General features: G+C 40.6%; 1 long non-coding RNA gene across 1 annotated transcript; it reads left to right on the top strand.

Moving 5' to 3' along the window:
* The first annotated feature begins 156 nt into the window (after window positions 1-156).
* On the top strand, window positions 157-25,616 carry LOC115590834 (uncharacterized). Its single transcript, XR_003985840.1, has 3 exons — window positions 157-247; window positions 683-836; window positions 25,566-25,616. It is a non-coding gene; the product is annotated as an uncharacterized LOC115590834 (long non-coding RNA).
* Window positions 25,617-27,723: the final 2,107 nt, after the last annotated feature.

Below are 27,723 nucleotides of genomic sequence, written 5' to 3'. Positions count from 1 at the left end.
CTGTATCAAAACAAGCTCTTTTTTGTCGCAGACAGACATATAATGGTTTCCCATTAAATTAACAGGGAACTTGGGGCCATCATGAAACCATGGAAAACATTCAGGAGTGCAGTTACAGAGAGGCTGAGTGGACCGGTTATATAATGCATTGAGAACAGCCGAGCAGAGAGACTGAACCTTGATCAGCTTGTAGAGGTCGCAGGACGACATTCAGAGAGAGTACAAGTACACATTGCTTGCAACGACTGTAAGTATTGCACAAAGGAGTTTGAGAGGAAATGTATGTGCGTGTGTGTGTGTGTGTGTGTGCACCTGTTGTGCAAAGAATTATTTGCTTTAATTTGTTTTGTTTTTTTGTTGCAGCAGCAGAAAATCTCTGTGTTGTCTTGGTAAAGTGTTAAATTCTACTGTTAATTCTCTAGGAGTGGCAGGTTATTTTATTTCTGTAGTCCGCGTTGTTGCAGTCATGGTGTCGGTACTGCTTTATTTTTATTGTCAGTTATTTTCGTTTAATTTGTTTTTAGTTTTGTCCTCTTTTCTGGATAATTGTAGTAAGAGGAACTGAGGATGGTGGTTGTACGACAGGCTATAGGTTTTATCATGACATATTTTTTCTTAAAGCGGTGATACACAACTTTTCAACTTCGTGTGTAGGGCCTGAGAGTGTCTCTATTCCCTTTAGGAGCCAGATGTGCAGGGCCAGAAAAATATCAACCAGTGGCACTCGTCTTCAGTGAGGGATGGGGATGTGAACCTCAGCTGCTGAACCCTGTGTCGCGCCATTTCATAATCATCTTTCCCCCCCCAACAACTCTGACTACATATGAGAAAATGAAGTGAGTAGGGGGAGGAGTGCTGCTGCGTCTCTCTGTTTGTGCTTAGATCTCAGTCCTTGGATAACACGGGACGGGTCATAAAGTCATCCTGATCAGTAACGGTGGGATGAGAGGGTAAAATACTTAATTAGGAAGATATAAATTGCATTACCTGCAGCGATCCTCCAGCTGCAGAAACCATATCTGTATGTGTGTGCTACATTAGCATGCGCACTTCCGCTCGAGGAACAGCTGACAAACATTATTATTCAAAACTCCAGACTCGTTTCTCAATTGGAGAGTTTATAACTGCAGCTTTTAGCTTTGCTGATTAAATGTGCCACGTGATTTGTCACAGCGACAGCGCTCAAGATAGCAATCCGTCATCAGTGTGCCTCACCACACCTCATTTTAGGACCGACACGCCCAGAGGCGCTCAGGTGGGCACAGGCACATTAGCTACTTACACAACGTGGGTGCCTTGGTCTAAAACTAGCAATGGCACGTGCACTGCGCTGTGCGAGTGCAAGATAGAGCCCTAGGTGTTTAGTCTGTCATTCCCATGTTTTTAAATGCTATGTTTACATGAACAGGCATTTTAAAATTCCCCTCATGATGAAATCAAACCCCTTTTTTTGTGCATAACAGCTAATCCCATTAAAACTTTTAGCCACATCACCTCATAAATACTTTAAAAGGGAATCACCGAGGTATTAGACATTACAGTGGGTGGGAATTTACTTTAGGAGAGGCCCAGCTGGGTGGTTGATGTCATTAACTGCAATATTTCAAAGGAAGAAAATACATCAAAGTGCTTCGCTGGGTCCTCAGTTCAAATGATGACTGAACCCAGTGTGACATGGCTCTCACATTTGACTGAACAATCTATCAAAAACATCATCCGCTCCCTCTTGAACTACATCCAGCCAGAGGAAATGAAGCCATTAGAGGGTTCCATCACAAGAAAAAATAAAAAAAATAAATAAAAAATATAAATGACTGGATTAATCTCCTGCTGCATTCCTCAACATCACAACATGGAGCTTTCATTTGATAGGAAGCAAACAATAAAACTTGAATAAATCTGATATAGGCTGTAGCAATCAATAGCCAGTTGAGGCTGGCTTGACACCGCAATGATTATGTTTCTGTTGAACTTTTTCATCATTTCTCACTTACACTTAACAGTTGTGGAGAAATCGTTTCCATCATCTGTTAAAATTAATACAGATTCAAGCTGCAAACATGCCTCCTTATATATTGAAAAATTCACCCCGCTGAAAGAATGCAGCGTGGTGATGTTTGATCGGACGGATAGTTTTTCTTCCTTCTTTTCCCCGCCCAGCTTAGAAGGGTGGTGAATCAATTCTCAACTCCTCTGTCTTCTTGCAGTGTTATCATATCCTGCCGAAATAAGGCCATCTCTCCAACTCATACAGAGTGAATTGTGGATTGTATATAATTACTGATTCCTACTGGAATATTTCATACAGAGCAAGATAAATTAAATGATAAGAATCTCAGTCTCCTCGGTGCTTATTTCCTTCTCCAGTGTGTCGAAGACGAAAGCACTGACATTACATTTCTTATTTTTTATTTCATTTCGGGGGCACGGGAGCACACAGCACCTACCGGCAGGAAAAGCAATTATTATGAGTTGTAAAGACATTTGCAGACAACAAGCAATGTTAAAGTTTGAAAAGTAATTTTTCTTTTCATCATTGTGATGCCTTTAATCTGATATTTGGAGCAAAATCCAACCCATCATTAGGATATTTACCTAGAAACCAAATGTGCCTGAGCATAAATAAACATTTTATTATCTCCTCCTGCCAGCAACTCCACACTGAAATGTTACATATAAACCACCACAGTTATAGTTTCTGAACTGAAGATTTATCACAAACTCGAGGGGGAATGGTGAATTTTGAATCAGAGGTTGCCTATGACTTTCTAATTCCAAGCACCACCCGAGGCCAGTCTGTCATTGTTAGTCAGAATAATGGCATAATTGCTTTGATATTTGATATTTGAAATATCAAAGCTGTGGGTCTGTTCCGTAGGGGTAATGACTCATGAAAAAAATACAAGGGTGCGGCGCTTTTTTGTCGGTTGTTTTTGCCTGCATATCTTTTTCCTCAAGTGATTTTTTCTTTTGTCTGCCTTTGAAAAATCACTTCACCTTTTGTGATTGAGGGAGAGGGAGCTGTCTCTGTGCGTTGTCATTAATCAAACGACCGTAAACATGATGATCCTGAAGCCTTGCCAGAGGGAAGTGGATTCATTCAGTAGCAAGCAAGAATTTTCTGACTGTACCTCCTGACTTATTTGGGTGGACAGGTAGATGGATGTATGGGTGGACAGCCAAGACAGTCAGCAGGACTCATTTCCTGGTAACCTTAACATCTGTATGCCAAGGGTAGCGTTACTATGTAAACATTGATTCGAGTCCAGTAGGCTAAATGTCAGTTGCCTTGTACAACATGCTCAGAAAGGATATATTGACATTTTCATTCCTTGCAGACTCTTTAAAATTCCCTTGATGCCTGTTTGGGATATTTAAATAAATCTTTTGAACTGACAAGAATGGAAACTGTTTTCCCAAAGCAATGACAATGAGATTATATAACTGTATTTATAATTGATCATTTGTGGTGCAAATGGCAAGAATGTCACCATCTTTGATGCGATTGCTTTGGACTGCTTGGTAAGATTTTAAGCCGCGCTTGCGGTGTCTGTCTGTCCACTTTGGTTGAGACAAAAATATCTGAACAATGGGTTTCCATGTAATCTGGCACAGGCACTAATGTTTCCATGAAGATGATGCCTGCTGACTTTGGTCATCCCCTGACTTTTCCACCGCCAGCAAGTAAAGGTGTTTACTTAACCATTGGTAATTATCAATAAATATGACGATGTGATTTTACTTTACCTCTGTTGACAGCGTGAGAGAGCGGTAGGGGGAAAGAAAGGGAAGGAGGGAGGGAAAGAAAAAAAGAGTGAAAAAAACAACAGTCCTTCACATGTTGTGTGTATTCTCTTCATGTATGTGACATATTCTACAGATATAGACATTAAAACTGTAGTGAAACGCTGCTATGATGTCAATATGACTGTCTAGAGGTCTTTTCAGGTATATTTTTGCCACGAGCTGTGCATGTCTCGCAGTATAAACAGGCAGTTTCACCGGCAGTGTGGCTGCTCTAACCTGTTAACATGGATGCAGGAATGAAAAGCAAGACTCACCCAGTCAGTGTGTCCAGCATGTTAGTCATTAATTCCGTTTGTGTTCCTTCACTCCACGTTTTGTGATGAGACAAAGTCCCCATAAACACCTATTGCCCTGCAAATGCTGATTAAAGTTGCTGTCTGCATGTTTAAATGCCCAGAAATAAATCATCAATCAAAATCATTGGTGTACCGATTCTGAGCGAGGTTGGACTGCAGGGACGGAGCTGGCTGTGGCAACCGACGTTGGGTCAGTGCCAGAGCAGAGAAGTGGCCAGTAAGTTCACATATTTTACCTCTAGCCTGAAAGCCTGAAAGGGTCAACAGAAACTCAGAAGCTTTAGACAAGTGTTAGAACCTTGGTATTAGCATCGGCTCCCCAGGGTTGTGTTGCTGAGAGAGTTCCTAGATAATAAATTCATTGACTTCGGAGATCTTCTGAACCTCTGCCTCTTTTTACAGTAGCACCATTACAAGGTTGAAGTTTCTTGCTTTTTTGAAATTTCTTAACAACTTTTGGATGGATAGCCAATAAAATGTAGTATGGAAATTCGTGTTACCCTGAGGATTCTTTGTAAATAATGTAGGTATTTTCCCTACTTCATATCCATAATTTGGTAAAAATAAAGACATTTCTTTCAGCCTTAGCTGCACTTTTTGCTCAGTGCTAATTGGCATGTGTTAACATGCTAATGACTAAGATAATTAACATTAGGATGTCAACATTGCCGTTGCAAGCATGTTAGCATGCTGACATTGGTGTTAAGCATTTCTAAACACGAATGATATGACGACTCCATACACACAGGCTTTCCTATCAATGATTGGAGTATCTGGTTACATTCTCACATGTCAACATGTATATTTTGGGCATTTAGCGGACAGTAAGACATACATACATGCATGCATGCAATATGCCTACCAGCATCTCAATATCTTGCCCGAGGACATGTTGTCCTGCAGAATTGAACCAGTGATCTTCTGATAACAAGACGCTGGTTCTACCTCTGTGTCACAGCCGCCCATAATCATAAGTCCTGCTTTTCAAAACCCAAATAGGCAGATTTAAGAATGGGGGCCTCATCATCATACATATATGGTTAGCACTTTTGCTATATCTCAAAATATGGCAACACAATGTGACAAGCATGAACAAAATTAACTAAAATTTAGAGATTTGTGTTGATGTACAGAAATAATCACTAGTAAATTGACATTTTTCTCAAATTGATGTAAAAATACATTAACTGCCCCCGACAACCACTGCCGGGGATGGTGAGATGGTTTAAATGACAGCGTTGGGATGACCATGTCACCCAACCCCGACACACACCCGCTCTCAACAGGAAATTGAGCGATGTGAACGCAACATCAGGCTTATGAATCAAGTGAAAAGTTTATCAGCTGAGATAAGCTGCAGTGTTGCTCTTGTCTTCCCTTAATGGTGATCAGACAGACAAAAGAGATGCCAAATATAGCCGAGGCGTGAATGCAGTATCCAGGCAACCGGAAAAAAAAAAACTTAAGTGGGCCAATCCTCACCTGCTCAGGTAACTTATGAGAGATTTGATGGATGGGGTTCAGTCGGACACGAACTGTGGCAGATGATCAGAGTTGTAGAGACGGATAGAATATACAGCAAGCTAAATAACCAGGTTTCTCTATTTGTGGGTGTGTGTACATTTTGCTTGCCAAACTCTGTGCTACTTATCGAAGCCATCAGCAAAGTTATGACGGATAGGCGACATTTGTGGCAGCCTGTTTACCGTGCACCACTGGCACGCTACTTTGTCTGCCACTAGCAGAAGTGATTAAAGGGCAGCTGTCAGGAGATGCGATTTTATCTCCTCCCAACAGGAGTAGAGCAGAGCTGACAGCAGCAACACTTACACCTTGCATGGGATGGGCTCGACCAAGACAAATGGAATTATGTCTTTCTTCCATTTTGTCAAGCCCCTTATCTGTCTGAATCGATGCAGCTTTCTCCTACCCGGGGGGAGCGGGAGGAAATGTGAGCGCAGTCATTGCAGGTAAATAGTAATTGGACTCTTTCCACTCTCCTTTTAAGTCTGGAACAAAGTGAAACTTCTTCCTGACTGGAAGAAAATCTAGCATAGAGGGAGCGGCAGAGATAACAGTGAGGCAGCTGAGTCTTAAGCTCTACATCAACAGTGTTAGTGTATGCGGTTTTCACTCCGTCAATGACAAAATGTCACTTTAAATCTGAAATCTGTCTGTGTTGATATAGTTGAGCTGTCTGTGTGTACTTGGAAACTTGTAACATAATCACATAATCATATAACTCTTGCAGAGTATCGGCTGTATATGAGAGCGGTGGGCCAAGTGAGTGTTTAAACACACAGATTAAGACACAATACAGGTTCAAGTGATGCATATTCATGATGGGAAAGGAGGGAAAGAAGAAATGTGCAAGGAATATCAATTAGTTACTAACCTTAGAATTATATTTAATTTGATTATGTAAGACCTGGCCGTTTGTCAAATTCATACTCCACACTGTTAAACAAATTGGTGAAAGTATATTGCCAGAAAGTCGGCATGTCCATCCCTCTAGTAAGAAACAAGGAAATAACAACCCAGTCTCACATGAAAATGTGTAATAGCTACGTTGGTCCACAGGTCAAAATGTATTAGTTTCACAATAACGCCTCTTAAATTGTGAGATGTCTGAGATGCCTATTCTCTCCTATTGACTGCGTCCATGTCACGTGGCTGTCAGCTTTCTGGCTGCGAGAACAAGAAAACATGTCTGCCATTCCTTTTATTTCCAGTGAAAAATGCAACATTTTAAGATAGGTATTATATTAAAAAGTGTTTTGATTAAATTCTTATGGAGAAATATGCACTTTGTTTTCGTAATCCTGCTCAGTAAATGTATGTGGTCTTTAGTTTGTTAGTTTTTTACAAAGATTATTGCAGGGTTTCGCCAAAACATTGTGGGGCAGTTACGTGCGATATCATCGCTATGGTGGTTGCTATAGATGGAATGTCTAAAAGGAATGGCAGCCATGTTTTTTGTCCTCGCAGCCAGAAAGTCGATGGTCACGTGATGTGGACGCAGGCAATAGAAAAGAATAGGTCCAAAAAATGTGTAGACATCTCACAATTTAAAGCCCCTGTACAGACTTTTCATTTAGTGTTGATTTTAGCGGCCCCGCTGGACGAAAGCAGTAGTGTTTTGCCGGAATGAAGACTGCATTTCCCATGAGCTCTAGCGCCCACTGTCGTGAAGACGTTTGTCTGGCCGGCGCGTGTAGATTTGTTTTGGAAACGTCGGAAAGACGACGGGACTTGCTTTGAAAACTTTTTTTTATTTTTTTTTAGCAGCTATCTGCAGCGTGCATATGGACGAGGTAATGTGTCTATTTGTATTTCTACTTAATATAATATGCTGCCGGTGAAACAAAGTAATGCTGCTGTTGCGCTGCAGTTTCCCAGCTATAAATATTACCCACAGTGCTACAGAGCTAGCGTTACAGCAAAGTCACAGTGATTGTGATGGATGTTTTGTTCGAAGTAAGAAACTGAATCATTTATAATGACAGAGGATATTACCGATGCATCGTTGCAGGTCGGCTGGGCTGAAGCATACACACAGCTGAAATGGATGCGTGATCTAAGACGTTTGTTGTCGTTTTCACGAGTGTAGTATCTAGAGCTAATCTAGTGGTAACGTTAGCCAACTTTGTTGTAACAACATAAATTCATGTATTGCTGTAAACTACGTCCCGCATTACATTTCATAAATGAAATAAAATTTCCAAACCTGTCTAGGAGGAATCGGGCAAATTCTGGATCCGACTTGAATCCCTTCAAGCCCCGCAACTCTCTCCATCTCTGGAAGGAATCGCCAATGTTTATCCGTGTTTTAGCCCTAGCTCGATCGGATTCCCTCTTGGCCTTTCGTTGGTCTTCGGTTCGAATTCTTTTTCTTTTCTTTGTCTCATTATCAGCCATGACAAAAGTTTTAGCTCGGTTAGCACTGGCTAGCGTAGCAACAAAACAGCTATGCCGTATCCTGAATGTCGTCAGTTCCGGTCTGACTGCCGTAAATCGTCTGTCAGTGGTCCGACCCGACCAAGGCCTTTCAGAGGTATAGAATTAGACTACTTAGAAATAGCGCATCTTCACACTGATGGGCTCATTTGCTGTTGTAGGTAACAGACACATCAGCAGAAACCAGAGACTTTGCTATATCCAGTTAAAAACTCCGTACAGGGGCTTTAAGAGGCGTTATTGTGAAACTACTACATTTTGCCCTGTGGACCAACATAGCTATTACACATTTTCATGTGAGACTGGGTTTGAAATGAGCAGTCCCTCCCTTAGAGAGGCGAGGTCCTTATCTTTTCAGAATCCCCAAGGGACCCTATTTCTGAAAAATACGAATGAATATGAATATACATTTTTGATCCCATTTGAATTACGTCAGGAATATACACATTTGGTATTTGTCAATTCAAAAGTTAATTTCCCAAGTTAAGAAAGTCGCAGTTTTACAGCATTGCCAAAAAGTGTAAATCACAACAAGGCGAGCAGTATTGACAGAAGTTCTTAAGGAGAGAAAGTTCTGTGAGCTAGCTTTTGTGCAGAACCAGGGGTTCTGGGGTTTTGATGAGAGTTAAAATAGAAGACATCGATTGCACAACTGTTGGGTTTAAAGTCTTTCTGGTTACTTATTTTTCCCAGTCTTGCACAAACTGCAATTTTCCCGAGTGAAAAGAAGAAAAGAAGAAATGTGTAATTCACAGCATAATTCTTCTCAAATAAGGTCCCATCGTGATCCATCAGAAGGGGAGGGACTTTGCCTCTCTATAGGACTAGAGGAGCTTTTGCTTGATGACTAAATGTTAGTATTAAGATTTGTGTACTTACCAGTTTCAGAGGAAAGGTTGCCAGTTCATCACCAGCAACTGTATTTCTTTTCAGGCCAAGAGCTATCTCCAGCAACGCCAATGTTGATTCTTGTTGTGCTTTCATTTTTGTCTCTTCTTTTCATTTCCACTGAATGTGGTTTCTTGCCAGGAGTGGGTGGTGTGTTGGTGATAATGATCGCTTGCCAACAGCTTTAGTCATTGATATGTTTACTGTTTAATTAATTGACTGCCTTTATGTCAATACTTCAGGGCAATACCTTCAGCATGATTGACAGGAGGTTAGAATACACCTTCAGGGCAGTGCTACTCCACCATCCTCTAATGTTGCACCGAGGGCAGAGTGGATGGCACAGTGAGTGACTATTGCTGCTTGTGGTACAAAGGGAAGGGCTGAGGCTGGGTGATGCTATATTAAATGGATATCTTTGCAAAAAAATACAGACATCTTTGACATAAAATATTTTGCTATTTTGCCCTGTTTCAGAGCCATATACACAGTGATTGTAGATTGATTTAAATTTTTTTAACTTTCAGAATTACAAAACGGAATTGATTTCACTCTCGGGACTGCAGGGACTGCAGCAATCATTCACAGGTTCTGAAGTATGCCTCCTTTACTCATCAATGATGGCTTGAGTTCAAATTTTCCTCAATAGTTTCACATTCAATCAAAATTGCCAAAACCGAGTGTACTTAATCGGTATGAGTGTGGAAGTTCAGTGTTGAGCACAGGACTAGAGATCACAGCCCACTTCCTAGTCATTGTTTTTTTTTTTTCCTGGGCTTCTCCTACCACTAAGTCTCCGTGACAACTAAACAAACTCGATCTGCTGTTGATGACACGTGAGGAAACATTGGCTGTGGTAAAAAGCCAGTAAAGTGAATGTTGAATTAAGATTACTCTGTCAGGAATGTATCTCTGACATGCCGGGACGGCACAATCTCATGAGGTGGTCCTACATCTGCATTTGTAAATCTACAGCTGAAAACTTTGTATCCCTCAGTTCTCCTGAACCAAAAATGAAAAATAAAAATAAAAAAACCATCTGAAATATGAGTTAGCTTTATGAACTTGACAAGGACTGTTTATTATGAAATGAATCTGCAAAAATGTTTACTGTGAATTTTTTTGTTTTCCATACAATTTCAGCTCCTGGCAACTTAAGCGTGACTCATATCTTAACGACTATGTTTTGGCAGCTCGGAACACCTCATTAAGTTAACGGAAAGATCGTGGTCTTTGGCAAAATATTTAACACTTGAAGTACAAGATGCGGAAGCGGTGAATGTGACCCCCTAACCCCAGCAAGCCCTTTCATAGCTTAGTCCTGCAAACATGATGGATGTGGAATGTAAACCTCCATCTCTGATGTCAAAATCCTGTAGATAGGAGTTCTGGATGGGGGCTTGGCTGAACTTTGACTTCAGTGCAGTAAAAGGATGACCCATTTGCACATTTCGGGAGATTGTGTTGGAGATAAAGCTTAGAATTCGTGATCTCTCCTTTTCTGTTTTTCAGAAATCTACTGACCTTTTAGAAAAATGTCTCATATTTCCTCTTTCAGCCCTCCCAGGCTTAAAGTGCCCAATTTGGCAATCCTGAAATCCTTTTAAGCGAACAAGTATATGTATTCATGGCTAAATATAATTACACAATCACAGCAAACATTAATCGTGGATGCTGGGAGTCCTTTGAATGTCAAATGCAAAGCAGAAAAGTGCATAACTTTCTATTTAAATGATGTTAGCAGAAACACTTTTATTTTCTGTATAATCACAGCGTTATCGGGCTCCAACCATGAACTCCTCTGCCATTTGGTTTGCCCTTTATATTTGCCAGAACTTCTCGCCTTTTTAAATGCAGAGCGAAGATGAGCACCCCCAGTGTGTGTGCGTAACACAGCACAGGCACAAGCACACATTCTCACCTCATTCGTTCACATTAGCTGCTTTTCACCCTGCTTATGCAGAAAGCCTCCATTTCCAGGTGTAAATTTTTTTCATTACAAGGGGAATTGAAAAGGAGATGGGGACTACTTTTTTTGCCTTTCTCCCAGTGATGAGTTCATGCATTTGAAGAGGAGCTTTGTCACCCGGGAATTAGCACTCTGTGCATGCACCATCTCTGCTCTCTCAGACGGCCTTTACATCATTCGAGCTTGAGAGAGCTGGGAGGAGAGCGTGCCTCGTGCTCAGAGAGGGAGAAGTAAAGAATTAAGGCAAGAAGTAGAAAAAGGAATCCTGTCACTGACGTATGAGTTTGTGTGCAACATGAAATAGAACTAATATTCTTTACACAGATAAATCTTTGCTGGACCGGCGCAAATACATACTGAATGAGGTGTTTGTCAACGTATGTTTCTTTCATTCATTCCATTTGAATAAGACAGGTCGTATTTAACCGCCGGGCTATCTCGGGAGTGCCTTGAAGGCAGCACCTCGATTGAATTTAACACCCTGCGGGCTGCACTGTTCCTCCCACACATGTCAGCTATGGCAGACAGCCTGTATTGCAATAAATGAAATAAATAAATACAGCACCCGAGATGAAACTTCAGATGCCTGAGCACATGTGTGTGTGTGTGTGTGTGTGTGTGTGTGTGTGGGAACGTGTGTGAATATGTATTTTGCGCACGAGGCATTTGAAAGACTGTGTGTTCCGCCTGTGCCTCGTCGGTGCATATGTGTGCGAGTGTGTCCGCAGCAGATACAGTAGGTGTTGAAGCCAGCTGCTTGCTTATGATGGCACTGCTCATTAGTTGGCTGTTAGGGCTATTCTGACTCTGGACTCTGAAGGGCCGAGCACTTAAGAGGATTTCACAGTTGGCAAAGGTGCTGGTAAGACTCCTGGCGTTTGCCGGTATGCACACATGTGTGTTTGTGTGTGTGTGTGTGTGTGTGTGTGTGTGTGTGTGTACATGTATGTGTGTGACAGTGCCAGTACTAAAAAGGAGGCCTTCTGTGGCGACACATCAAAGTATTCTCCCATAGGACTCCTTCTTTTCATGTTGTGAGCAAAAATCTCTGATTAAGCCTTTTGAAGATGTTTTTTTTTTTTTTTTTTTTTTTTCCCCCACATCGACATCATATAAAGCCTTTGGAAAAAAAAGGGGTTTTGAATCATCAGACTGCTGCATAATAAAACAGTATTGTCCTCTAAACAATCAGATTCCCTTTTCACTTTTTGACACTGTAATTTGCAGGCATGATCCGACATGAATGTTCAGATTATCGGGCTCCCGAACTCCCATTTCCTCATTATTGGGCAGAGGAATCATTTACAGAGCTTTTTTTTTAAAAAAAAGTTAAAATCCAGAAAAGTACACTAAATAAGGAGGAGCGTCCCCCCCCCCGCCTTTCCACTGAATGCTTCTTTGCTTCCAGTGTGGACCCTTATATCAACTTCGCTAAGTCTAATCTATTGATGCAGGGTGGTTTTACATTCATCTGGCATTGACATTATGCTCGTGAAAAGCAGGGAGAGCTTTGTGGATTTATCTTCGACTCCCACGCAGTTCTTGGCTTCTAATTTTCTGATAACGGCAGAACACGAGTCGTCTCCCCCCCCCCCCCCCCACCCACCCACCAACCCGAAAGACACAACTTGAAACTCGAATGTGCAATTACAGCAGAATGAAAGTCTGGGGCTCTTCCATAACATAAGACCACAATGGAAGCTCTGAAAAAAATCCCGCCGCTGTTTTGTGCAACTGCATTTCTTGTTACAGGATTGTACGCGGAGGAAATAGATGTGGTGTTGATTTTGGGGAATTATTTTTCAGTCGCTGTTATGTGTGAAACTCTCCCCTGAACCGCAGTGGCTCAACCTCCAAATCCTCGGAAAGCGTGCTGCTAGAGTCAGTTCCTGCCCTGACTAGCCCTTATCTTAGGATACAGGCTGTTCTAACGTCTGACAAAATCCAGACAGATTAGCCCTGACTAGGAGTTAAACGAGTCACCTTCAAAGCCTCAAAGTCTATTATCTGTTACCACTGAGCAAAAGGTCCTCGAGAGCGCAAGCTGTGTAGTCCACGATTTTGGAGAGAGATCACAATTTAGATGCAATATTTTTCGGCAATGAAAATGACGGAGAGGCTGCCGATAAAATACCGACAGGGGGGATTCAGAGGATGACGATGTTCAAAAATCAGGAGGTTATATACCGCCCGTTTTTATTTTAGGCAAAATATCAGCTGATATCCTCGTTTTATGCACGTTATCACTGCTGCAGTGACAAACAATGTCTTTGTTGTTATTAAAAAAAACAACTCGCATCGCAGTGTTGGAGGACTCGAGCCTGTAGAGCTGACGTCCACACCCAACATCACAGAAAGACGTTGGCTCTGTTGATTTCTTTTTACAACGTTCAATCAAAATACCATAAAAAAGCCACGAAGGTCAACAAAGCCGGGCCACACCTTAAAATGAATGACAGACCACGGGCCAAAGGCAAGCGCCTATTGTGCTGTTAAGAAATGGTGAGGTATGGAAGCCCAAAGACGCAAGAGAAGAAAGAACAAATCTGGTGATCCATATTCAAAATCTTATCTGAACCACTCTGCCTCCTGAGTTGGCAGGTGAAGAATTTTTTTTTTTTTTTCTAGGATAGTCTCTTCGCATTTTCTTTGTTCTCTAATGTTCATGTTTTTGTTCCTTTCATCAAATGTAACTGTTGCTGTGGAGTAGAAAGTTAATCAGGTTTCTTTATCCGATGAACAGTTAAAAACTGTCAGTTTTTGTTCCGACATGTCCTCTAGCATATTTGTCTCCTATATTGTAAATTACAATATTGATACTGTAGCTCTTTCGGTCTCCTCAGTGTGTTCGGAGTTTTCTTCAGAGTGTTGTGACAAGTGATTAAATCACATAAAAATGTTAAAAAAATTTGCACTTGAAAACAACATCTGTCACAACTCTGCCTCCGTGCTTTCTTCTGAACGCAAAAGACACATCTGATCTGTGCTGTTGTTTTAACGTTAAAGACGTTAATTAAAAGACACTGTCAGAAAAACTGTAATCACGCATTGACATGCTCTTTTCCTTCACTGCTGAGAGCAGCTTGCTCTTACTCTACTGATAGATGTTAAGTCATTTTTATTCTTTCCCAGGCTGCCATGCCTGTTCTTATTCCTAAATGATGACCATCTCTCCAAAACTAATCGATCGCTTCAGTAATTGTGTTGTTAATTACACTAGACCAGAGGCGCCTCCCGCTCATTTCCCATAACCATGAGGAATTACAGAATTTGGAATTTGATTGATGTTGGTCGCGATCAGCTCCTTAATCCTGCATAGTGCTCCTCGACTGTATCGCGCCGAATTACAAATTGCCCACGTGCTAATGAAACGTCATGAATAATCCAGAGGAATGAGTCGTCGTCAGCGAGTCCTCGTGCACATAAACACGAGCCAGGCCTCCCGCCTCTGAATGTGTGAAACCCACGTTTGGGAAAAAAAAAAAAAAAAAAACACCAGGAGAAAAGTGTCTCATGTAGCGATCACCATTATTTAAAGATTTCTCCCTCGCCCTGGAACATTTTTAATCACTGGTAAACATGTTGCAAGCAATCGGGGGAAATAATGAAGATTAAGTCAGGAAGAAATTGAGCAGGATTTAAATTAAGCCGCTGACACTCCTGCATTGTGGTGACATAGAACATTAATTATTACAATATAAAAATGCCCTGAAGCCTGCTAAACACTTTATCTTTGTTGCCTGCAATGCTTCCATCTCCACATTGTGCAGCGCTAATTTAGCAAGAACCCAGAAGGCCTTGGAACAGCGTGCTCACTAATGAATGCAAAATAATTGCCCAGCACCACCTTCTCCTGTTCAAATTATTGCCTTTTTTGTGTTGGGGGTGTGTCTCTGTATGTGTGCGTGTCACATACTCATTGATTAGATTCCTGGCTGCGTTTTCTTTTAATGACTTTTAATGAAAACCTTTATGCGCTTCATCATGATCACCTGATATGTGAAAGAACAGTGAAAGATTTAAGGAGTATCATAGCTACTAGTGGCATGATCATTTCATTAATTACAATAATGTGATTCACTGTGTGTCAGAGCTGGGAGAGGGCAGCCAAGACTTCATCTGAGAAAGCTTGTCCGCTGGAAATGAAGGGGAGGCGGAGCCCGGTTAGCCGAACACTGGCTTTGCAAGGTTCTCACGCTCAAGTGGACAATATTTAACAGATGTGGTGGCAGCTTAAATGTGCACCTCAGATATATGGTCTTACTCACAGGCACCTTTTTTGCACTTTTGCCAGTCGCTACTGTGAGCCAATGCTGCCTGTAAGTGTCCTTTAAAGTGCACTGAACAGGTTAGTTCTGTCTAAACTGAGAAGAGTGTTTAATGTGCTCAGTATGTGATGAGGAAACCCGGATTTTAAAAATACTGATGTTTTGAGCTCAAATGCCACCTCAGCGTAACTGATCGTGCAACTGAATTTTTGGCCACCAAAATGTGGCCCTTCATTTCTCCACTTGTTTCTATTCTATTTATTTAGTTTTACATTTATTGATTAATTAAGTCCGTCGGGATGACTGTTTAATTTTTCACATGGATTCATTTTGGCCTCAAGAGACAATTTGTGTAATTTGCACTTTATATGCACGCGTCCCACCTCTAAAATGCGCTTTGCACTCAGTCTCAGAACGCCAAATAACTTGGTATATTTAAAAAGACGTTTGTGATGTTATTACAGTCCGAATGCAGTTGCTGCCGTGTGTTGAAGTAGTTCTGGCGGATCATGCTAATTGCTTATCTTATTGTATCATTAGCAAAAGTGTAATCACTCCCTGTCAGCACAGAGTTTATTAGACATACAGGGTTTCCATCTTGGACGAGGCATCGAATTCACAATATTGAACAACATCCAGAGCCACAGGCTGCAACAACTAATCAAAAAGTGATCCCAAGTTAAACAAACCTGAGAAAATGAACACATCAATAATTGATAATAACTTCCTTAAAGTTGGACAATTCATAATCATATACTGAATCACTGAAATGGAAAAAATGCAAATTAAAAAAATATACTATATACTGAATTAGCACATTAATGATTAATAACAACACGAATATATGAGGATTCATCAAATACAAATGAAAATAAAAAATGTAAAAGACGGTCCCATTGGACCCATGACCACAATGGCCTCAATGGTAGCTACAGCCCTTTGTAGGATTCAGACTCCGAAAAGTTTGATACTAAACTTCACAAAATGCAACCGATAAGTATATGTTTCATACCTTATACAGGAGAAGGTAATTGCCCACATTTGTTAGATTTCATTCACCATGTGTGTAATGCAGGCTCTCCACTATAAATGTCTTGATGTCCGTTCTGACATAACCCTGTTGACGTCCTTCAGGTTACTTTATCCAACACTAACTGTACCGTGTACTGTTTCTTTCCACCTGACATAGTTCAATATTCACTCTCTTTTTAGTTTTAGTTCGGTGCCTATCCTCATTTGCCTCTTTAGCTTTAATTCTTCATTGTTAGTCACCAACTTTGTCTGCTGTTTGATGCCGTACAGGGAGCCTTGTTTGCTGCAAATTGTCGCATGCCGCTACAGAAACATTTCGCAGATGAGACGGAACCCCATACAGCAAATGTGTCTTGAAACCAAAATAATGGGCAAAGACGAGCTACAGAGCTCAATATAGCCACACAATAGGTGATGATTCTCCGTGTTTTTTCATATTTAATATGAAAATTCATGATAACTTGAGTTTTGCTGGATTATGATAGAGGGATACTGTTGCCAGATTGCACTGAAGAGTGCATGAAACTGATTCATCTGAGAAACGTTAGGTGCAACATTCCTGTCTCCGTCTGACAGGCGTTTACTCAGGTTTGTTCTGAGTATTCTGAGGCTCCAAGAGATCCTGACTCCAGGCATTACACTAAAAGCAAACCCATGTTTTTTGAAGTCATTTTCCTAACCCCACCACATAAATTTAATAATTTGCCCCCTTGGTTGACGTGCTTTCAAGCAGTCATGCGTGCCATATGACCCTCGGCAATAACTCCAAGAGGGCTGGAAAGGTGACCTCCACGAATTGCATGCATACGACTAGGCATTGTCAGTAAGAGGCGATAATAGTATGCACAGTTGAATTCCCCATCATACCCAGAGGTATGTATGTGACAAATGGGATATGTTTCATGGCGGGAAGGGAAAATGGCAACGGATTGGGGACATGCAGTGTGCCCTCATCAAAATACCAGACAAATCTCATTGCATTTAATTAGATTAATGTGACACTCTGAACAACCGTGAGAGCGACAACTTGTTGCTGGTGAACGTTGCCCACCGCACACTTGATTAAAGCCGTTTATTGTTAAATAATCGCAATCAGACCTGACAGACAACATGGCTGTAACTCATTAGTGGGCGAACACAAGATAACTGCATACTAATGCATGCCTTTTTCCACAGACATTTTGCAATTAAACTGGTGTCCACGTTGTTTTAAACAACACCGAGAGAGTCATAAAATAAAAGAATGTCAAATGTAATGAGGTTTCCTTTAGCACGATGCTCTCGATGCTTGCTTTTGTTTAATCAAGGATGCCCTGCTCAACACTCACACTTAGGAGCGCTGCAGTTCTCCCACAGTCCTTAACTGTAGGCCAGTGAGCAGAGCTCTGGCTTTGAATGCCTCCCTTTCTTCTTTTCAGTTGAAATAAATGCTGCGTATTTGATGTGTGTAGAAAGACGGTTGTGATTAAAGTAAAGGAAAAAAGGTCTCAAAGCAAGAAATCTGTGGCATGCTTTAATAGATAAATTCATTCTATTTGCAAAGTTTGTCAAGAATGGCACACCGTGATTCAACCAGGAATGTATTTCTTCTATGTAAGGAACCTGGGGAAAAAAAAAAAAAAAGTACTGTACAGATAAAACCCAACTAATCTATTTTGTATGACCTTTGATGAAGAAATGCATCTACAAAAAGAACAGATCACACTTCAGCAAAAGAAATGGGTGGGTGGATTCATTTATTTAACGTTGGTCTCCAATTCCAAACATGATTAAAGGCAGACTTTGCAGAGCTCAGTGCCGGTCGCATTAAAATACTCACCATGGCAAATAAAAGAAATTGCAAGTGAAGTGTCCCTTGAAAATGTTACAGAGTCTGTATTCTTTATTTCTCGTGGCTTTTTATTCCATCGGAGGCTGCTGTACAGTGACTGACAGGACTAATAATAGCTAATGTTATGGTAATGTCAAGTATTCAAATGAAACGTTTACATGCTCCTCTGAATATCAATTGTGCTGTAAACTGGCCTTTAGCTTTAAAACAACTAAGATACACTGTGCATTATGTCAATTAGACTTATGTAGAAAAACTTTGAACAACAAACTTCATCATCCGCAGAACAATGCATTGTAATTATAAATAATCAAAACAACACGGTCTGGTCACCATATCAAATAATGTAGAATGTACTTGTTTAACAGGCTCACCCCGAATTAACACTGAAAACACATGAAAGATTAGCTAAAGGACACCAACCCAAAATACAAGTGCCTCCATCACCCAGATTGATAACCTGTGAAGCTGAGAATGGAGAAATGAAGGAGCTGTCCGCTGTTTCACTTCGATACATATATGAAAAAGTAGAAAAATGTTCACCAGTTACCTTGACAAACTGTATTTGGAAAGTTAATCATAAGACTGAATGATTTTGTAAGTTATTTCACATGCACACATTGCAATGCTGATGCTGTAGCGATGCATTGTGCTGCCCCAGCAAGAGCTTTCAAGTCTGGAACTGTCGACTGATGAGCCTCCCTTCTTTTATAAGCTCCTTGTTGATATGCACAAAGCTATGTGCTTTACATTCCTGCCAGCAGCCATTCTGTTTTGTACATATTTGTTTTCTAAAATCAATAGGAGAAGAATGGATAAATTAGCATGAATGGAAACTATGCTACCTTCAAAACCACTTTTAAATAAGATCCAAGGGGAAATATATTACTGGCAACATTTTTGCTATTGACGAGAGATCTGAGTCAAAATGCTCGTCTTGAGTATTTACTGTCAGATTCATCATACCGGCCAACGTGATCTTGTCCATTAAGACAGCATTTCAAAATGACAGAATTAGAGCTGGAGTCCTCTGCAGCATACCTTGTGTAGTGATCCTGTGTGTACATAAAAAGTGGCAGCAATTTCCTCCTGATCCTTGAGGTTACAGTGTCCTTGGTGCAATAATCCATTCAGCTGTTAAAGAGTCCTTATCAGCCATGCATACTCGATTGGTACATGGTGTTCCAGACCAGAGTCAAAATGTGACAGAACTTTTTTTCACTTGAAACATTGCTTTTCGGGCTTCATAAAGAGTCTTCGGTACCAGTGAAAACAAACACAGCAGCAGGGCAGAGTGCATCTCTCTGAGGTAGGTTGCACTAATGGTGGCTTGACAAAAACTGGAATGAGTCAGTGACCATGACACAGGCCCCATGGCTGTGAGACTATAGGAACTTCACAGGAAATTGTAGAGATATTGCAAAACAATACCTGACAGTCCAGTCAACATTACTGAACTTCAGCAACTCTCACAAAGCCAGGAAACACTGAACCAACAAACTTGAAATTTCTGTAGTCATCAAAATGTGGAAGAAAATCCCACTATTACACTCTGTAATGCTGTCGTTCTGGAGATTTAACACGTTCTACCTTGCATTTCCCGGTCCATCCTTTTATTTGGAGGTGCATTTTCCTATTTCTGTGACTAAGCATCTAAATCTAGCCATGGTGCAAAACTAAAACATTTCTGCAGCAGGTAAAATAAAGTTTGATGAGTGAAATGCGTTTGACAGTCTGAACATCCTCAGAACTGTAAAATGGCGCCTCACCATTTTGCATGTTCAGCAGTCATTCAGGGAGAAATCCATCACGGTTGAGGAACAAAAAACATTTTCTGCACTAGAAGTAGCCTCAACAGGCCAGTCTGCAATGCCACCCACCAGACATCTGAGTAAGATACATGGCTCATTTTGTGACAGGCAACTCTCTTGCTGATTGCTAGATTGCTCTTTTTTCACCTAAATGTACAGTGAAAACCTTCTGGCCAGCCAGGCTAAGATTTTAGGGGGGCTTCTGAGAGGCATTTTAAAAAAATATAAGAAATCAGCAAGTGAGGTAAAGGTGAGAGAGGTTGCGGAGAAAGCGGACAGCCTTGCAGCAAAAATGTAAATTGAACAGGGCGATCATTTCTAACACTTTCGGTTGGAAAATCAGTCAGCGAGCCCTGGTGCTGCTATAAATTCCAGGCCCCCTGACAACGGCTCACTCGGGGTCTTGAAACACTAGATTTCTATAATCCAGCTCAGGGTCCCTGAATCCTTTGGGGTTTTCTTCCCCTTCTGCACTCTTGTTGGAAAGCCTGGTTAATTAAACAGTGTTACTAAGCAGAAGTGAGGTTTTCAGATGAATTCAATAACTAGGTAGCAATTACCACAACCATAACTGCTTAACCTTGCATCATGTACCTACTCGATAACCAAAATATGACAAACATATTAAAATGCAAATCTGTGCATGCCACAGGATTCTTGAGATTTCATGGCAACCTGGGTATGTTACCTCTATTTAACTGTGCAAGTAATCATTCCCGCCAGCACTGAGATGTTCACAAGAATAGAGGGAAAGCATGCATTTTTCAACATGTTAAATGTATATATTGTTTATACACATGTATAGAAATGAAAAATGAGATATTATGGTTCAGGGATCGGATAGCTTACACTCTGGATATATTTACTGGCCACCAACAGCTGGGAAAGGTGAGAGCTTTCTTCAGCCTTAAACAGCCTTTTATTTCCCCACTGGACTCTACAGTCTTTTAACAGCAGAGAAATATTACATCTCTCAAAGCCAGCTTTGGTGGCATGAAGCTTTATTACATTCACAAAGGGCAGAGGGTAGAAGATAGAGTTTACTACAGCGGATACAGCAGGCTGTATCTTCTACCAGGTCAACAGTAAGTGTCAAGAAATGTGTCCTGAAACAGTCTGGTTTGGTTGTCCTACAGTCTTTTTCAAGCTAAGGGATCCACATGCAGTGTTGGCAGGTAAAATATCATATGTAACTAGTAAATTAAGTTGGAGTATTGAGAAAAAAAATATGTAATGAATTAGTTACTTAGGCGTAATATACTGTGTGTTATGTTCAGTAAATAGCTTAAATGTTGTAACGTTGTTTTGGCATCTTTTTGCAAAGAGAGAATGGCTAATTTTTTAAAATAACATACTACATTGGTCAACAAATTTAAGAGCATCAATGGTAGAACGGCGCAGAAGGAGGAGTGTGCCGTAAAATATTGAGTGCTGTTGGATTGGCTCTCTTGTTTGAATTTCAGCCTGTCCTCTTGAGAAGAACAACCAAATAGGTCAACTGTGAAAGCGGCTTGTTACTAATGTTTCTTGTTAGGCGGCGACCTTCATGGACAGTAGTAATTATTATGGCAGTAAAGGAGGAAGTCAGTATAAATGGGCGAGAGTCTGTATAGGGAGAGGGTTGTATACGGAGAAGGTTAGGTATGAATGGTTGGGTCAAACAAGCACAGTACTTTTACCCAGGAGACCACTGTTTGGGTCCAGTGTGAAACCAAAAGTTAACGTTGAGGTCTTATTTTACTTACTTTTATTGTGAAGTTACATCATATAGAATGTTACTGAAGTTATGTGCATAGCAAAGGTATGGTTGTACTTGAGGTCACAGAAGCGATGTTAGTTATTTTAACCCAACCCGCTATGTTTTCCTAAACCTAACCAAGCTGTGGTTAGAGCCGTTTCTTTCCTTAACCCAACCAAACAACAAGCACACGACGAAGTCTGCTATGCTTGATGCTGGTATGCTGAAGTCATATCGAAATGCTAAATGTCATGCCAGTTAGTTTCCATACAACACATTATGTACATATCACAGTAAGCAGCAACTACAGTGGTCAGGTGACAGACACAAAAACAACTCTATTGTATGTCTGCTACCAAGTTCCTAAGATTTCTTAATATGTTTCTCGCAGTGATCAGAAAATGTTCCATAATCTCCATTCTAAGCTGCTAGGAGCCTCTAACATCTGAAGAAACATCCTTCAGCTGTTGTAGAGGTCATCTTGTCTCTGGTAAAAATCTCGGTCTGCTCAGTCAAGTCTGAGTCACTGCACATATTTATCAAAGTCCACCCACTGTTCATCAAGAAATGTGTGAAATGTGTCATGTTGACAGGTATTGGTTTTACCCAACATCAGTTGAAGCATAGCCAGTTGTCTCCTCGCTGATGTGTCACTGTAGGAGAAGCTGAAGGACTCAAAGGAACTGCTCAGAAGTTCTTTGTTAATACAACCCATTTTACATTCTGTAGGGAAGTAGAAAGTAGTCTTACATTCTGCCATAAAAAAAGTTTTAAGGTGGAGCTCAGGGTGGTTGGATGGTGTACAAAAAGATTTGAGAATACATGGTCTTTATTTTCAAGGTTGTAAATGGCTGAAGAAGAGAGAAGTTCATCTCTCATTTCTCACCATCAGCTAAAATATTTTTTTTCTTGCTTTTATTTTTGATGTTTTCATAATCATCATAACCTTTTTTGTTGTTTAGGTATGATGAAAAATTCAATCTCATACTGAAGCTGCTAGATTCGCTCTGTCGTAAATCTGAACTAAATCCAAGGGATTCAAGGAAGTAGGGCATTAAGATGGACTCTGACTATGGCTTAGATCAAATTAAAAGTAAGACTTCAAATAGATGACCATAATAATCCATTGCACAAAGTTAACAAGTTCTTGACTATCTTAAGGACTGATTTGCCATAAATTAAAGAAACCACATCAAACTACTCAGCTCAGTCATACCAAGGGTAACTCTGTGCCTTTTGGAAGTATTTTACAATTGCGTGGACATATTACTCAGGGAATTGAGTGAGCAGTAACCAATACAAAAACATAATAATAATAATTCTAGTAGCATAAAATCAAAATGCAGTGCAGGTCAGAGCTAAGATGATATATCAGGGCCAGTGCTGTAGCACTGCTGCAAACTTGTCAGTCAGGTTCAGAATAGTTTCTTGTGTGATGCATATTATCCAACAAGGTTTCTAAACCCAGAATTATTCAAGCAAGTTTCCTTGAGACCAATGCTCTCTTTTTCAGGAACTCACTTAAAGCAGTCACACAGTTACACATTTACACATGGAAGCTGCTCAGTACAGCCTCAGTCTGATCTGCTGTCCACTGCGCTGCTCCATTTGGTGCCACTGGTCAACATGTGTTACCCACTGTTATCACTGAATCATGGCTTCCTTTACGCATGAAAAGATTCTAAATAAAACTAAAATGTTGTTATGTATTTTGCATAGTTAGACATGTACATTATCCAAAAATGTGTCCAACAATGTTCAAAAACCAGAGAAATTCACAAGTTTAATCAAGGTAGTAGGCATGTGGTCATGTTTCATCTGGCTGCCTTTCAGAGATGAAGTGTAATATGAATAAAACTAAGTAATTACCTCGTTAACATTTGTGCCTCAATCAGGTCAGATAGATTTTCATCAGCAATGGTGGTTTAATGGTGTCCTCACCACCAGGAAAGCAAGTTTGACCTTGGGATCATTTGTGTTAATGCACGTTATTCAAAAGCAGAGTACTCAGATTACTTTTCTATCTTAACATAACGTGTCAATTCTGCAATTCAAGTGATCCATTTTTTATTTGAAATTGTTATCTTTTATTTCCTTTTGTTGCCACAAAACTAAAGTAAATCCTTGAAGCATTTGCACTGTTTGTTTCTTCCCTGCTGCTCAGCTGTGGCTGCATGCACTACCTAGCTAATTCAGTGTAGCAAGATGGCAGAGAGGACAGCGTGGAGTTTGTGGAAAATATTCCTATTGCTTTTCATTTGCGGGCGACAAGGACAAGCACAGCATCATGGTGAAATGTCAGTTGTGCCTGGAGGATGAGTGCTTGTTGTGTTGGTTTCATTGAAACAGCTGTGCCTGATACTGTATGACTCTGCTCAGTCCACTGTCAGGCTGTCTGCTAAATAAAGAGTAAATGTTATATAGCATCTGTCATTCCTATTATAAAGCTGCAGAGTTACCTTTTGGGCTGTAAAGAAGGCTTTAAGATGACGGTAGAGTCAACACATTCAGAGGTACATGTACAGTTGGCTGAACACTGTCTGGACAATATGCAACCATCATTGTTGGTAACTACGCTTACCAAAAACTACTTACACATTACTTTTCTCAGTTGATAAGGCAGTTACTTTACATTTTAATGGCAGTCATCTTGTAACATGATGAGATACTTTTAAAAGAAACGTTACCCAAGACTGTTCAAAAGAGTGTTTATTCGCACCAGACAGCCATATTACTTTACTGTACATAAACTGTAAGCTAACAAGCAATGGCACGTACAGGGACTTTACACTGCATGAAAAGTGGGATTTTCGTCAGTATGTGGCACTGTAGATTGACGTGGAATTTCAGGTTTGCGACTTCAAGCTGCAATTTGCAGGCAACACCGAAAACTGACGGAAATTGTCGGAAATTGACGTGGGCCTTGCTTGGCAGTTGTCCCCCCATGACCCCCCTCCCCCTGATTCTAGGGGAGAGGGGTGAGCTATAAAAATGCAAATCAGGGTAGCAGGGGGAGTTTTACCCCAGGTGACCTTTTTCTAAAAGGTGTTAACTTCATTTTAAGAAAATCTCTGGTATAAATAGCTGAGGCTCAGTATAGCCTAATTATAGACCCTTATATTTTAGCTTGAATTGTTTTATTTAATGAAAGTATGCTAGATTAATTACTGTGTATGTCATACACAGTAAAAAAGATTATTCATTCTTTTGTTTCTCTCTCTCTCTCTCCTGGGAACAAGTTAAAGATAAAACGCCAGTTGTTAAGAAGTTCAAATTTGCATTAAATATTTTGAGATAACCAAGATATTAAAATGTAAAAAAAAAAAAAAAAAAGTATTTCTATAATTTCATGGGTTCTGAATGTTTTAAAAGCAGTTGAAAAGTAATTCTTATTGCGTGTGAGAGTTCATGACCTGTAAGAGTTTTTACACTTCCGGGTAGACCAGAGCGTGAGTGACGAGGAAGAAGGAGCGGAGAGTTAATGGCGTCGAGCAGCTGACAGTGGACTGTGTGTGTCATCAGTGTCGTGTTTTATCACTAACAGACTGTGAACTGTTGTCGAACGACGTGCTGTGAGTGTGTGAGTTGGACTCTCCATCGCAGTCAAAGTGTTTGTGTTTTAATGGACACGAAGCAAGTTCGGCTAAGCTAGCTAGCAGGAGCTAGGCTAGCGGAACGCAGTGTTGCCAGATTGGGCGGCTTTCCGCCCAATTGGGCTACTTTTGTTGACGCCATGTGGGAAAAAAATACATTGGGCGGGTGAATAAAATTTGGGCTGCTTTTGTCCACATTTGGCGAGTTTTTAATATTGTGAAAACAGCACTCTGAACTGCAGGAGCCCATCAGGAGCGTCGGAGGAGCAAGTTAAATAGAACAGAAAAGCGCCAACCCCACCCCCCGGCTAACGGCGAGGAGCATAACTCTCTCTCTCTCTCTCTCTCTCTCTCTCTCTCTCCCCCCCCCCCCAGCCCCCCCCTAACAGCGAGAAGGAGGAGGAAGACGGCACAAGATGGTGGGGTGTCTGAATGAATTGTGCGACCTCCGTCCTTTCGCAGCCGGGAGCTCACCGAGCTCTGCGCCACACTGCAGTCACATGAGAGGCGATTCCGAAGTACAGGGCAGCGCACCACAGACGTCTGCAAAAACAGACACTTCGCGATGCTGTAGGATTTTGGACCTCTTGTGAGCTTCCCGTTTGTTGTATGGGCAGATTATGCTTTGTACATGTTTTGTGTCTGTGCTAATAAAACTCTTTCTTTGAATAAACAACACCTTCATGGTAAATGTTCCTTTCCTCATTAAATTCATTCATGTCCTTGATGATATCATAAATATAAATGAATGAATTACATATATATATATATATATATATATATATATATATATATATATATATATATATATATATATATAGATACCATTCGCACCTCCCCGAGCTCCACTGACGTCATGGTTCGTTTCCGACAATTTTCAGCACAGACAAACGCCACGTTCACAGCCTGTAAATTGTTGCCTCTTGGAATCGTTAGTAAACAGTTCCAGATTAGTGCAGAGTCAAATGTGACTCAAGGTGTCAATTCTTCCAGAATATACAGCTCTGCACCCGCCTCTCTCCTCCAAAGCCTGCTGGCTCTGAGCAGCTGAGTGGCAGATTGGACCTCTACTCCCCTTAGTGGCTAAAATGACATACGGTGCATGAACTTTCATTAGATTAATGTAAAAGCAACTATATTCCCCATTAATCCCGCTGGGTGGGCTCATCCCATTCAAAGCGGGTTGGTACCACACACGGGGATAAAGATAATTACACTGTGCGAATATAGGCATGTTATACCGCCCTAGATTCCAGAGTTCAGCCATATAGTTAAGTTTAGGGGGTCAAGTGATCTAAAAAATCAAATAGGAATTGTTTTAATAAAATGAATCCAAGTTGTGAATATTGTCCTGTGACTGACTGGAAACGTAGTTTCCAAAACAAAAATAAATCTGCTTTCACAAGGACGCAAGTTTTCCCTTCTTCCTGACCGGTGTTGTTGGGTGTATTTCTTTTTGTTATGTCGCTGCGTACAACATGAAAGTGACCCCATTACTTTTTGTTTATTTTTTACCCCTGATTGCCCCTGGAGTACAGAAAATGCTCCTAGCTTGAAAGGCCATTGGGCTCTGTCATGTATCATTCGCGGCCACAATAGAATGAGGTATAATTGGCTATCAACATGTCAATCATATGTGCTTTTAGCCAATCATTTGACCTTTCCAATGATGGTATGTATGAAAAGTTAAGTCGCGTTTGAACCAAGCTACATTAGCAAACTTCTTAAATATGACACTGTCCCTCCTGTTGCATCTTGTTGAATGTTGTAAAGTGTATGTTTGTAGTTGTATGGTTTCTTGTATATAGTTTTACAGTACATTTTTTGTATACAGTTAGCACGGAATAGTATAGTTAGGAGTGTATATAAGTAAGTTTTGTGCAAGTTTTTTCACAATGCATGTCATTTTTAAATAAAAGAAAACCTTGTTGTGAATTCACTTCGACGTGGTTTGTCATTATGTATCACATACTAGCATTCTGTAATGTTTTCAATGATGGTAAAAGGTTTTATAGACATCAAAAGGCTCTGGTAGATTTTCCATTGTCACAGTCAGTAAAGGTAATTCTCACATTTTTGCCACTTGATGGCACAAGTGACAAAACAATTTAAAAAGTCCCTAGCGCCCACAAAGTTTGGCCTAGACGTTCCAAATTGTTGCCAGCAATATATAAAAGGTATGTGGTGATGGGGCATAGCTCTGGCATAGGGCATACCCACGTTGTTATTCAAATGTCGCTTATTATAAACGAGGACAACAAAGAATGTTTTGGGGTCATGTTTGAACTGATGTAGATTTGGTTGCGTTGAAGCACATTAGCAACATTGTGCATCTTCAGACACTAGAAATATCACACTTGCATTTTAACCTCACAGTTCTTCTGTTATAAGCTTTTCCATTCAACAAAATAGGTGAAAATTCTTTAAAATTATTTAAGGGTTTAAGACCCATCCAACACTACCAACCAGTATGAAACATCCTTGTGGAACCACCCTGGTGCGTTTTTTTGCTAACAAAATGCAATATGTCATT

This window comes from Sparus aurata, chromosome 11, assembly GCF_900880675.1.
Source record: "Sparus aurata chromosome 11, fSpaAur1.1, whole genome shotgun sequence".
In the NCBI taxonomy this organism is placed as follows: Eukaryota; Metazoa; Chordata; class Actinopteri; order Spariformes; family Sparidae; genus Sparus; species Sparus aurata.
This window is presented reverse-complemented; position numbering and strand designations above follow the sequence as displayed.